At 47.2% G+C, this 14,654-nt stretch overlaps 1 protein-coding gene and 1 non-coding gene across 3 annotated transcripts in view; both read left to right on the top strand.

Annotated features, from left to right (window-relative positions):
• Positions 1-14,654, top strand: part of LOC100576129 — a 211,643-nt gene that overhangs the window by 31,320 nt on the left and 165,669 nt on the right. The window lies entirely within an intron of this gene.
• Positions 4,791-4,873, top strand: Mir9869 (microRNA 9869). The gene has a single exon (NR_127350.1). It is a non-coding gene; the product is annotated as a microRNA 9869 (primary transcript).

The raw sequence follows: 14,654 nt of genomic DNA, 5'->3' as shown, positions 1-14,654 counted from the left end.
ATATATTGCACAGGGCGTACCGTGTTCATCGTGGTCCCGTTTGTTCTCGTTAAAAGCGTTTGCGCCATTGAGCGTTAATCAATAAGCCTCCTTTTAACGAAACATTAGCCACGTCTTGCACACCGTTACGCATCTCTCGAATCTCTCGAGAAGGATATTTAACGAAAGACTACCACGAGATATTCCAAGCGAACTCTCTCTTTCAAACTCTCTCTTTCCCCTCTGTTAAGGGGATGAAAGACGGGAGAAGATCGTTGGATTTAATATTATATTAAAGTTCCTACCTAAGTTTAAATCTGCGTGTATAAATACATTCGATCTTTGCTAGGACGGAGAGGAAACGTATATTTCGGTGTGCAAAGGTTAACGAAAATTATCGACCGTCTTTCGCAATAAAGGGTGATGCAACCGCCCGGTGAAAGAGGCGCGCGCCGAGCGGGTTCGACTCTCTCCCGCATAATGCAGCGGCCTCGGTAATGCACATTTTAATTACGTTAGGTATGGAAGGTTGGGCCGTCAGCGGCTGGTATATAGAACGCCAACACTTCTGGTTTAACGGCTACGTATCCGCATTACTGGTCCAGCTACACGGAAAATCAAATTCGGATCCGCATTAGCCGGTTGACGAAGGTTGGGCGTGAGTACGGACCTGCCCTCAACATCCAACACGGTCACTGTCCCATTGCGTTCAGTTGGTTACACTTTGTAATCGCGTAATTGAGTAAACGAGCGAATAAAAAAAAAAAAAAAAGAAAGAAATCGCGATATGACGTTCCTTCGTCAAAATTATTCCACGAAATCTTTTCATTAATTTTTCTCACGAATTTCGGAATCGTCACCGGCTAGATAATTAATCGAGGTTAAGGTGAGAGAAGTTTAGGGGTGGATAGAATGCAAAGTCGATTCGGTTGGAGAAAGGTAAGCAGAATCGGTTTATCCGACGGTAAGCTTGACTTAAACCCGAATGAATAATTAAACGATGGACCTCTCTCGTGATTCTTAACGCTAACACTTTTTTGTGCAGAGTTTCCAGTATCCGGAGCCGTGGGTTCAAATATTAAAATCTCGGCGCCACTTTTTACAATTCGTGTTAACTCGCGAGGATTAGATCTCGATCTTCTCCAATTTCCTCAACCTTTGATTTTCATCGGTTGCCGCGAAGATCCAACAGAAAGAGAAATCGACAAACGAATCTTTCTTTCCCTTGGAGTGTCTAATTAATTTAAACAATAATTTCGACAAATTGAAAAATGAAAAAGATCGACTTATTCTCAATCACGCTTACGCGTCTATTCTTTTTCCAATTCTGCTTCAGTTTCTTGGGCAAAAACACCACTCTAGAGAATCACTTCAAAGAAATACTTTCCAGAGCACAGATATAAAACTTTCACCCGTGGAATAAATCTTCTTCGCATTTCGTCCAAACATCCCGACAATATTTGCTTCCCCTTTTGCTCCCACTGTTTAAATAAACCGATTCGTTTCACAGATACAACCCAGCCAACCCCATTTCCCATTATGAGCAGCGAGATAATCGCCTTTCTTCGTCCCCCTTCCGCTTTTTCAACCCTGTTTCGCCCCGTTTCGGTCACAGATCGACGCGCGTTTCCCTCTCGCCACGATGATCGCCAATGCTCGCGTTATGATAATGCGGCGGCCACGCATCGGATCGCGGTCGGAAAAGCGTGCGTCGCGCGAGAGCCACGTGCGCGCGGCACAGCGGAAGTTGGTTGGAAACGCGGGATGCGTTCACTTGTGCGCCGCGCACGCACAACGGTTAAACGCTGCACGACCGAGTTTATTGAAATAATAATTATGCGAATATTCGCCGACCCGTTTCGCGTTTCTCCTTCCTGCGCGATCCCTTTTTCGAAAAATCTTTTTTCTTTCTTTCTTTCTTTTTTTCGAAGGAAATAATTGGATTTAATTTTAAAGGTTATTGCGATACGCGATCTTCGAAGAATAATATCGGATTTCGATGAATTTACGAATAGATTTTTAGTTACGATGGGAATAATTAAGGTGTTATTTTTAATTAGAATTTGAATAAGCGAATAAAAGCAGGGATTATAATAATTAATTATTTTTAATGACATCGTTAAATTAATTGGTTTATGCAGGAATAATAATGCCAGTTGATTAACATATTGAAAAATGAGAACAATAATATATATATATATATATTATAAATTTTCATATTCGCGTTAAAATGTTAAAAGACATAATGATACTATGGAATATTTAAAGCGAGTGCGAACAAATTTATCAACATCGTTCGTCATCAATATTTTAATGTTCATTAAAAATTTCTCAATTTTCTCCCAATTTACCTTACTTATTCAACGCGTTCCAACGCATCCGTTGAATCGGCGATAAATCGCATCGAATCATCGAAAACCCTTTGTTCCCCGCATACACGTATCGCACGCGTGCATACACGCCGATGACTCACGCTCTCGGAAGATTATCCCCGCGTTAAGCGGAGAAGATGAATTTAACGAAGTCTAAGCCGCGCGTAAGAGGGCCGCGCAATTAGAGCCGGCTAACGTACAGGGGAACTAACGTCCCTGTCCACGAGTGGAGTGGCAACGTATCATCCGAGCCAAGCCGAGCTCCACGACATACATTCACGAGTTCGCGCAGAGAGAAGTTAATCGTAATTCAGAGTTCACGAGGCATTAGCATTTAGTGGCAAACTGTGCTCGCGCCGACCACACTATGGATACGGTTTCATCGTACCGGGGATGATATCGGTTTATTCCACGATTCATGGGATCAGCTGTCGAAGGTCGCCTCACTGGATCGCCACGAGGAACATCTTCGGTGTATGGACGAGCCTCGACGGCCTACTCCTGCCTTGAGCAACGCACGCAGCTGTTGCCCTATCGCCTCGCTATCTCCTTCGAGAATGTAAGCATCGGCCAACGTACGCATTATCATTCGCCCTGAAGCGAATGGTTTGAAAGCGATTCCAGCTTCGAAATATTCGTTTTCACGATTTTACACCTCGCAAATTCGAAGAATACACGTTGTCAAGTGGGTACATATACGTGTCCGGCCCCAGAGACAATTTCTTCCTTCAACGTCGTTCAACGAAACTCTCTCGCGAATCCCCGTGCAACCGGATTAATCCGTGCAGGCGGATAAGGATATTCGGCCTCGCGACGCCGTCAACATTCCTTGGCCCGTGGAAACGTCTCCCGTTTGGAATATTGGACACGGAAGCGCCTCCAACTCGCCGCAACGGATTTCCACGGAGCGTCACGAAATCACGGAGTGTCGCCCCATTTTCGCCGCATCTCACCGCTTTCCCTCGTTAACCGTTCGCGACTAATATCGAGGTGGCGTCCCGTCGAGAATTCCCACCCACGCGAAGAAGAATTAAACCCGTTCCAATTAAACCGAATCTTTCGCGAGAGTGCAGGGTTTCGAGTCGAGAGGATGCAATTCCCTCGCGAATCCTTTCCTTTCGCGGAAGGAAACTATGGAAATATTGGCAACGAATAAGAATTGCTCGTGACGTTTTATTCGCTATATTCGTTTCTCCTTTTCTCGCGTCAAAGAGAAACGATTCTGACCCAGAAACGTGTGTGTATGTATATATATATTCGCGAGGAAAATTGCTTCATCGACGAGGCACTCGAGAGCAACAATTGGCGAGTTGGAACAGAGAGAGAGAATAGGATAAAAATATTCGGTACAAGCATCGATGTTCACGCATCGATTAAGAGTGGGGATTGCGCGGTCGTTTCGAAACACGAATTTCCAATTAATAAAGGAGACCGCTCGAGACGAGTAGTCCAACCTGTCGAACTCTCCCCTCGGGCAAACGAAAACGGTTTTTACGTGATACTAATTAGTCACGGGAAGTGGAAACCATTAAAGTATCGGTCGCGCCACTCGAGGAATTTCTTCGCTTAACGAAGCTTAATTAGCCGACTCATTAACGCCGGCCGCGTTCCACGCCGGTTTTAGGTTCCTAATAACGTTCTATTTTAAATTTATTCGCCGAACGAGAGACGGAACGATTTCCACGAAACTAACGTTTTTAAATAATAACAATAACGTGGTAACATTTCCATCGAAAGCCCCGAAACGATATTCTCGATAATCGAGAAATATCTAGAGTCTACTGAAAATTTTATCGAAAAGAAAAAAGAAAGGAGGAATGATTAACGAGATCGCGGATTGGAACGCTTCTTCTTTTAACCGTTCCAAACTTCGCTCGTAGATCGAAGCGAGGAGGAGATGGATCCATTATTTCCTCGATCGCCGGCAAACGCGTGGCCATCTATCGCCCTTGATCCCGTGGATACACTGTTACCAACGTTTCAATCAAAACTAACCAAGCTTCCCTCTCATCGAGGATGAAGATGCGTACAAAGTTAACGGAACAAGGCGGCTTGATTCGTCCAATGCTTGGCTCCAGAGTTCATCCCCTCCGCCGGTTTTAATCTTACGGAGAGCGTGGCGGGCAACGAAAACTGGGAGAGGAAAGCGACGACAAGGGGCGGGGAGGTTATCATCGATCGTATCTGGTAATCAAGATAATTGTCCGATAACCCGCGCGCGGTTTTAGGCGGTCTTTCGCAGCTGCACTCAGGAATAATTGCATTGTTGCATGCATGTCGCGCCTCGTGGATGGCGGAGCCATGTTGGTTTTGATGTCGACGCTGATGATGACGCTCCGACTAAAGGGGGAAAGGAGAGGGGGCTCTGTGTACGGGGAGCGTACGGGTTTCGAACGGCTGGCTGATCTGATTATGTTAATGCATAGCGGACTCTCGATTGATAATTGCATCGGGGATCGCGGATGCGGAGAGCTTGAATGCCATTCAATGCCTACGCTTCTCGTTCCCAGGAGTGATTATCTATGCTAAACGGTTGCCTCGTTAATCGTCATACGCTCGAAAACGGCGACCAATGCTTCCTATCTCCTACATCTTTCTTTTCCTCTCGTAAACGTTCGATTTGTTCGGTCGTCGCGTACAACGTTGCAACGGCAAAAGGGTCAACGTAGGAGCAGCGCTGCAGGATTTGGATCGAGAGAAACGCGCGGTTTCCTTTCGTTTCGTTCGTTCGCAAATTCTTTCGTTGTAGAATTTAACAAAGTTCGCTGAAATTTTATTTGTGCTTTTGTTACTTCGCAATTGGTTACTTATTCGTTTCTCTTCGATGCACGCATCTGTTCAAATCCGTTTTGTAAACAGACAATTACGTATAATTAGATATATTCGTTCAGGTAAATCCATTTACATTTTATTTACTGTATTCAACATCTTTACGTCGTATTTTCGGAGAGAATGGCACGCGTGAAATTCCGTGGATGCATTCGGCTTTCCCAAAGTTCAACCGTTCAACTGTCCCCATCGCAGCGATAATCGTCGGGGCGAGAGCTCGATTTCGGTGACGGTTCGTTGTATACGCGTATACGAGCGTAAAATGGCCGCGGAGCGAACCATACCGTTAACGAGGAAAGAATTAAAAATAACGCTGACCCGGTTGGCTCTCGCGTCACCCGGTGTACGTGCATGCAAGCGTCTATGCACGCGTGCCAATAAACGAGGAGGTTTATCGTCCTGGAAATTAGGGGAATCGCGACGTAACGTGGCGTTTATAATCGCGCGCTGCATTGCGGAAACTCTGGGATGGACATTTTTGTTTTTCAATCTAAAAATAAGGAGGAGGAGGAATTGATAAATTTGGGGAGGAAGAGGAATTGATAAAAATAAGAAGGAGGAGGAATTGATAAAAATAAAGAAGAGGAGGAATTGATAAAAATAAGAAAGAGGAGGAATTGGTAAAAATAAGGAGGAGGAAAAAACTATCGTTTAAACTTCAATTTTAAATTTCAATCTCGATATCTTTTAGAATTCCGAATTACGAATCGCTTCGGTAAAGAAAAATGTGAAAAATGCCAGGAAATGTAGCCGGTTGTGTGACCGTTACTGGAAAGAAAAGAAAATCTTCGATTAAGTTAACGACGCGACGAAAGTGCTCGCCGGAATTTCTCCACGCGTTTACGCGTATCCAGGATCAACGTACGCGCGTCTTCTGGCTTCGTTTCAAATTTCCACGATAGACGCGATTTCCACGCTCGTCGAGGAATTTTATCCACCGTGCGAGCCTCGAATTCCCGCGAAACCGAAGAAATATTTCCTAACAAACGGCGGAAATCCGTTGGATCAGGAGAGCTTTTCGACCGCGTTTCGAAATCTTCTTTTTTTCTTTCTTTCTTTCTTTCTTTTTTTCTCCTCTCCTTCCATCCGGCGAAAAGGTAGAAGTGGAGGCATGGAGGTTACAAGTAGCGACAGCGATAGGGCGACATCAAAGCGATCTGGGAACCGGGAGGGAAAACAGAAGCGCTGTATTACATACCGCAAAACCGCCGTTTTATTTCGCCGAGCCCAACTCGATTGCATTAATTCACCCTTTGTACACGATTCTTCCTTCCCTTCTTCCCCCCCCTCTCTCTCTATTTCTCCTCTCTTTTTATTTCACCATGCTCGACCGGTCAATCCCGGGACGGGGGGGAGGAAAAAAAACTCGGAATGAATCGAAGCAATCATCGATCGACAATGTTTGCGCAGTTAGGCTGACTGTGCGCATTGTTTTTCCCCGCTCTCCCTCTTCCTCGCCCTTCTTTTTCCATCTCTCGATGCACCACGATGTACAATCGTGCGCGAGTCGACGCACGCTCACACGAGCTCACAACTCACGCCGCGCCACTCTTTTCCCTCTTTGTATCTGTTCTAGTTTGGCCGGGCCGGCACCGTTTATTCCACTGTTACGGCCTGTTTAGCCGAATCAATCTCCCCCCTCCCGCCACCACGTGGCTCCGCCGGCCGACGCTTCTCACCACCTCTCCCCCCGCTCTCCCCGACTCTTCGACCGGGGGAGGAAATAATTAAAAGTTAGTGTTTACCAAACGAAAGCAATCGGTTGCCCATCACCGGTAACAACTGGATTCAATTATAAAACTAAACGCGCCATCGGTGCCGTTATACCCATTCGCGGCTCAGCTTCCCCACAGCTGACCAAAGGATCGAAGGAGAATCGACTCCTCGATATTTCCGTGACGAGAGGGAAGAGGAAAGGAAAAGGAAGAAGAAGAAGAAGACGCAATGCATTTCTGATCCGTCGATCCGATCCTTTCCTCTCGTCGACGACCCATCTAGTCTCTGAACCCCTTTAATTGGAAATCCACGTGACAATGGCACGCCTTCGCCCCTCCCTCCCTCTCCCTTTCACTCCTCTTCTTTCGTTTTCCTACCACCCCTACGCGACTTCTTACTCCTCCTCCTCCTCCTCCTCTTCCTCTTTCTAACGCCCGGTCAAGAAACTCGACTTTCCTTTCGGGAAGAGATCAAATCCGGGAGAATCTTCAACGACTCGACCCGATCTCCGACGGCCATTCAGCCCGTCTTGACTCAATCTCTACCCGCCGTCCAAAGATTACTGGAAAATTTCTCGTTTCCTTCCATCGACGCGCTAAACCCTCAACCCCGTCTCCTCCCCCCGCCTATGTCGCTTTTCTTTCGCCGGTGAAAGTGTTAGGACGAGGGAGGGAGAGGAAAGGAAGAGGGAGGAGGGTGAAAAAAGGGAAGTCACGTCGAAAAGACTTAATCTCCGCTCGATCGGGTAGAGATCTCTAATCTTCTTTCGGGCGGACTGATTCAAGTTCGAGTTTGAAAGGGCGTTAGCCAACTTAAACAAATTAATTGGAACGCCGCAATCGACTTTCGCCTTAATCCCTCTCCGCTTGTTTTCGCTTCTTCCATCGAACAAGAGGAGCCCTTTGTGTCTCCCGATTTCGGAGCAAACATCGCGGAAATCGTCTCCCCTTCCTTCCTCCCTTCAGCTTCTGAAAGTAGAGCTAATGACGAGAGATCTCGAAGAGAGAATAAGATCTGTAGAAATCTGGGATGCGAAAACGATTCTATCGACGATTCTAAACATGCGATCGAGGGGGTCGAAACGAAGAATCAAAAGGAAATTATCGAGAGGCTTAAGAGAGAGAGTAATGGCGCGAAAATTGCTCGAAAAACTGTCCCCTTCGTTCGCGATCTTTCGTTCCAACATCGGTTAACCGAAATTTTGATCGTTCCCTGTCTCGGCACGCGATGACGCGCGTACCGTTTCCGAGCGAGAGGGGGAGGCGAGGGATTGATTAACCGGACGGAAAATTGAAATCGCAACGTTTCCCACTCACTTGTCGCTCCACACATATCGCGCGAATTTCCAATTTTCCCACTCCGGCTTAATGCTCGTTCGACTTTTTTCCCGTCAATGTAAACAAGTTTGGAGGAAACAAAACGAAACGAAGAGAGAGACGGATGGTCGGATACGTAATATCGAGGTAAAAAAAAAAAAACAGAATGAATAAAAGGGAATAAAAATAAACGGCGAACGGGATTACAACGGAACGATACGGGGAGCCGATATTATGCGGTATTTAAAACTCGATTATTGAAACGCTCGCCGGGGCGAAACGCGAAATCCGTTTACCCGATTTCATCGGTCCAATGTTTTTCGTACACACGGGCAAACGAGTCGTTAGTTATAATTCGGCCCGGTTACCGCGCGCCGTCGTTTATACAACGCGGGCAAACAGAATTCCCTCCATTTGTAATGTTGCGGATCAACCGGTGGATCAAACGAAACGTTTAGACTATTTGAAAATCTCGTTACGCCCGCCCCTCCCTCCCTAACGAAATGAAAACGCGGTATTGTAACGTTTGGATCGGGGCGAAAATATCAAACGATCGCAACTGGTAAACGGGGAACGTTATCCATCTTTAAAGGGAATCCGTTCAAACACGGCCGCGCTTACTAAACGCGCGCTCCCGATTGTCCGAGGTTCGAAGGTAATTATAACAATAGCGAGGAAATTCCCCCGTTTCGACACGTGCTCGTGAATGACAAATTACTTATTACCTACCGTCTCGCTTTCACGCCGCGTCATCATCACCGGCGGGACGATCCAAATTGCGACCCAAATTCTCCTCCGCTCCCTGGCTAATTGAAACGGCTTCCTTTGAAATTTACCGTCGAATTTCCTTTGCGGAATGAAACCCTCCCCAATCTCCTCTCCAATCCCTCGATAATACGCCTAGGATATACGCGTACGGATAAACGCGAGCAACACGATCCACGGCCGAGTACGTGTCGCGGGATAAAGAGTACGTGTCCTCCCCCTTCCTCTCTCTCTCTCTCTCGATCGTAATGGATCGTGGCACTTGCATGTACTTGTGAAAGGGAGGGAGGAGAGTTAAATGGGTCGAACAACAACGGAGGGTTTACGTTTCTTCCTTACCATATATTCCTCTTTATCTCGTTATCTATCGTTATTCCTCTTATAATCTTGGCTCGTTGAGCTCGCAGCGAATACGACTCGAGAGCGAATTAAACGGTGAAGAGACGTTGGTGAGAGTCGAAATTAAAGGTTTTGGAAATTTACGTTTCCCGAAGAAATTTATCTGCGGGCGGGGTTTCGCGATTTATCGTTGGAGCGATGCTCGGTGAAACGATCGTGGAACAGAAAGAAAGAAGCGATTTCGCCCGACGTGCGGTATCGTCATAGAGCCGCGAAGATCACGCGAGAGAGGAGATAAAGGAAACGATCGATCGAAAAAACCGACTCTTCCGATTCTTTTGACCGAACTCGAGGCGAAGCATCGCAAAGTTGGGAACGCCGACTGTTACGTTTGGCTTGTTAAAAGTTCGAGAAGGTTACTCTTTATATTTTCCCGATGATATCGATAGAGATACCTCTCCGGGGCAATCGATATATACAAAAAGCATCCCGCTATTTTCACCGGCACCGTGTTGTCGGATACGAGATGTAGCTTTATTAAAAGTACGAATAAAAGGGATCGCGCGTACGTGTACGTGTACGTATACCACTCTAGCGCAGTTCTCTCCATTATGTTTTCTCTCTCCTTTGACCGCTTCTCCTTTCATAAACTCGCGAAGGAAACTTTTCCAATCTCACGTTACGAACACCGGGTTAATCTACGATCGTTCCCTTCTTCTCTTTTCCTTTTCCTTTCTTTTTTTTTTTCCTTATGAAAAAGCAATTGCTCGACAATGGAAATGCTGGACTAGATTATTCGATGCGCGTTCTCTCTCCTCTCCTCCTCTCCCTTCAATTTTCCGAAATGACGAATCAATCTCGAAACGTTCTCTCGTTCTTCTTCGTCCCGAAGGAGGAGCAAGGTTCCATTGTCTCGAAAACGGGAGGAGTTCGCTTCGCAAAACGCTTCCAACAAAAAAGGGATCCCTTTTTAAAAAGGGGAAGGAGGGGAAAGAGCAGTTTCGATGGGATCGGGGAAAGAAGGGGGGAGGGGAGAGAAAAAAAGAAAGTCGAAAGGAGAGTTGGCCCGGTGATTGATGGCCGTCGATCCAAGAATGCGTAGCATCCATCGCCGTTTCTTTTGAGGTGGCTCATTTCCACCGCGAATTCTCTGTCGTTCTCTGCTCTCTCTGGCCGGCGAGTGGGCCGGGCCTCGGGAATGTCGCTTAATTTTAGCGCCGCTCGGGAGAACGAATGGCGGCTTCTGATCTCCGCGGGGACATATATTTTCGAGTCGACGGAACGTGTCGAGTGCGCGCCACTGAACCGAGACGCCACGCGTCCCCGATATCCTATCGGCTCCGCCACTCGATTTCTCGCCTTCGTCTCCGATTTTCCAACGTTGTTCGTGAGAACCACGACCAACCACGGTCATAATTCGAGCGCACGCACGCACAGCGTAATTTACAGCGTCCAGTTTCGCAAATATCCGGCCGTATCTTTCGTAAACGAGCGTAGTTTCGAGTCGCGGACAACCGTTCCGATAGATCGAGCTACTTTTACTACGACTTCGCGCATTCTATATCTAGCTGAACTCGTAAATAAAACTCGATCGCGAGAAAGAACGTTTTCCCTTCGATCATCTCGTTTCGATACAAATTTATATAAATTTCGCGGGAAAATAGAGGAACAAGAGCGCGTCACACAGAGGGAGAGACGAAAGTGGAACGTTTGGAAAAATTTGAATGCTGGTCGCAACAGCTGCGATCCGAGAAGGTGAGGCAGAATGCCGAAAATGTTGGCCGCGTTAACGAGCAACCGGGGAGACGTCGACGACAAAACAATTCTGCGGGGAATGCGCCAGCCCTAACTTTATTTATCGGCCGGCCGAACGTAGCCGGCGAGAATCTTGCGGGGCGTGGTGTCCCGTGGACCGCGTATCAATCTCTCCGCCGCTGTCTTTGATCTGCGAAAATAGCCCGAGCCGTTGGCAGAGGTTTAATGCGCGGCGAGCACGGGGATTCAGCCGATTAAACTCGGCCCAGCGCCGCGGAGAATAAAACCGAAAGAAAGAAAGAAAGAAGGGTAGAGTGAATCGAGGAGAATTCCGCCAAAAGTCGGAAATCGATCGTATGAAAATGCGCGTCAAGAGACGAGATCTTTACTCGGTTATATCACGAACAAGTAATTTTCCCCTCCTGCGACACGCTATGGGGATCGCTTTATTTCCAACTCTTGGCTCCCTGGCAACCCCGGAAGCCACAGGGACGGCTTTCAATTCTTGGCCGAGACAAAACCAACGGGGAGGGGATAAAGAAGAATGTTCGAGTCGTCGTCTCTTCTTCCGAGTCGAGGAAGGAAGGAAGAATAAGAAGGAAGGATCCTGGCTTTAGGTCGATGCAATTTTCGCGAGGATCCATTAAAGATCCTGGGCGCAATTAGCGGGTGCCTTAACAAGGCCATTGTCGCCCGAACCCTCTCTCTCCCCCTCTTCCCAAATCGGCTCGACGCGATTTTACTTTGCGGATTTAATTTGCCTTTTTCGGGGACAGCCCCCCACCGAAACAGCCCCGTCAAAGGGGACGATGGACGAGCTTTCAGCTTCCACGGGATCCAACGGGTTAGGGGTGGATAGGGTTATCGGCGGAGCTATATCGAGTTTCATTAAGCGCATTGTGCTCCCGTCGGGGGTTGTGCTCCGGTCGCATATAGATCGGGGGAGGGTGGCCAACAAGCGTGGTGGCGCGGGGAGAGAGAGAGAGCGGCAAGGACCGACGCGAAATGACCTCTGGTGGGAAGAGGCGAGGCGGGCCCGCCGATGCTCGTGGCAAGCGGTAATTTTCTCTGTTTACCCCATTGTTAACGTTACCGTGTGCGCTATGTCGAATTAAAGATATATACCGGTATCCGTCGTAGAACGTTTGCACGCGTTCGCCCTCCGCGTAAACCGAGTGTGCTACAATCGTTCCAATTCCCGCTAATTACTCTTCACGGTGTATTAACGCGTAAATTTTATCAAATGCTTGTTAAAGATTTGAACGATTATCGTATCGTTAACCAAGGTAAATCGGGAAAACGCGAAAGGGAATCGAAGGACAGACGAAGGTAGACGAGGGGAGGACACGCGGATCGTGTGTCGAGAGCAAAGGGAACGAGATGGGTGGTAAACGTTTTTCAACGATTTCAGAACGCTTTCTGTTAAGCGGAGCGCATCGTGGGAAGAAATCTCGGTAATGGGTAGTAGCGGTGGAGTGTACCTGCCGCGTTCCTCTCAATGATGATGGATCTACTTATATCGTGCGCCGGATTCCTAGAGAGTGGATCTCTACTTCGCGTTAATGGGCGCTGAACGGCGAATCCGAACGTTCCTTTGGCGAGGGGGTAGCGAACGCGTATCGCTCTAATTGTGAACGATGGCGCGCCATCATCGGTATACTTGATAAATGCCTTTGAAGATTTAGCCGGATTAAGTCGGAGACCGAGCCGAGCCGAATCGCCTTGGCAACGCGATAATCGACGAGCCGAGAAACGATCGTCTATAAAAAAATAAAAAAAAGAGAAATAAAAAGGAAAAGGAGATAATAATAACAATAATAATAACTCTTTCGATTCAACTCGTATTATCCATTTTAAACGTTAAACGACGATGGCGCGGTCAACCGTTTCGCATTAACGTGCGCGCCATTGAGATTGTCGTTTCACCTGGTGAATCACGCTAATAGGCAGCCGACACCGCGATACCTGTAATCTCCCGTAAATGTCGCATCTCGTAAAAGCTAACGCGCGTTAGTCGCTTAAAGTTAAACCTGCCCCCCCCTCGATTAAAATAAATTCGTCCTAATTATGACAGGTGGCTCCGGTAAAACCGACATCAGGCAACGGTAAATATAAAAAATCGTGGCTGAATTAACGAGCGGCGGGCCGCCTCTTGAAAAAAAAAAAAAGAAAAAAAAGAGTATAACGAGGGCCGCACAAAAATGTAACGGGCGTAGCGTAGCAGGCTTCGTTGTATCAATTAGACCTCGTCTTGGCCTTCTTTATCCAATTAATCTTAATGCGAAGTTGGTAAACTGCGAAACGAGCCACTCGTCATTGTCCGAATAACGAGTGATCTAGCTACGTGGAACGATTATATGTATGCGCGCGCGCGCGCGTGCGTGTGTGTGTGTGTGTGTGTGTGTGTGTGTGTGTGTATTACCGGATACTGCACTTGCGTAAACGCTTCCTTTTTCATTAAACGAATCGAGAAGAAAGAAGGATGCGAACGGTGCGCACGGTTCACAAAGAGAGGCGGAAAACGAGGAACAGATTTTACGGCTGCTCTATTATTCAACTAGATAGAAGGCGAACGACACACTCGTGTTCAGAAGCGCGGCCCTCGGCGAGCTCAATTAAATCGTGCTTGCCTCTCACGGAATGTAAAATTGAATTTTATTTCGCGACGGAATTATTTCGCGTATATTTTTCTTTCCTCTCGAAAAAAAGGGGGAGGGGGAAAAAAAAAAGAAGAAAAAGAAATGTGACTTTCCCGCGTAAGTGTAATTTTGTATCGAACGCGTATTTGCAAATATGGGGGCGAGAAATATGGGGAAAAGAGAAGAAGCGCGTTACGAGGCGCGAGTTTGAATATGATGGAAGCACAGAGGCTTCCAATGCTGACTCACCACGTCTGTCGCGACGATGGGAGCTGACCGCGGAGCTGGCAGCGTTAATGGATTTGACAAGATTGAATTATAGGCCGTTTCGTCGCAGGCAATACGCTCGAAAAGGGGCGATGGAAACGGCCCCCGAAACGTACCAACGATTCTAACGTAATGGGCCGATCCGAGGAGGGAGAAGTTTCGTTTGGACGGTGTTGATAATTGTGTCGAAAATTCTCGAGACGAGAACGTGGAAAAATTTCACGTTCGAGAGAATTTCGGATCGCAGAAGAAGAAAAATCTTCATCTTTCTCGACATGGCATTATACGAAACGGCGCTCTACTCGAGAGTATTAAATTGTAATACCTTTAACGAAGAAGAAATTATTTCTTAAGGGTGAGTTGGATGAAGAGGAAACGCGTCCAAGAAAGTTGGAACCTTTCTCGGTAATTAGAAAGGCCGCGTCCAATTTCTCAAAGGGACAGGACGCAAAGGCGTCCTCCTGCTTCCCTCCTAAGAGAAGAGAATGAGAGAGGCGAACCACGACGTTCGCTAGCACTGTTTCACTTACTTTCATTAGAGCGGAGTCCCTCGCGAAATACGGGGGAGGGGGAGAGATCGGGCAGAAAGGAGGGACACTGACCTCAATTGGCCTCAAACAATTTGCCTGGTGAATTGGTTTTGCCAGGCTACTCCTTGGCAAAGCGACCGCCGTACC

The sequence above is a fragment of the Apis mellifera genome, linkage group LG5 (genome assembly GCF_003254395.2).
Source record: "Apis mellifera strain DH4 linkage group LG5, Amel_HAv3.1, whole genome shotgun sequence".
Taxonomy (NCBI): domain Eukaryota; kingdom Metazoa; phylum Arthropoda; class Insecta; order Hymenoptera; family Apidae; genus Apis; species Apis mellifera.
The sequence above is the reverse complement of the archived record's forward strand: the minus strand, read 5'-3'. Positions and strand labels throughout refer to the sequence as shown.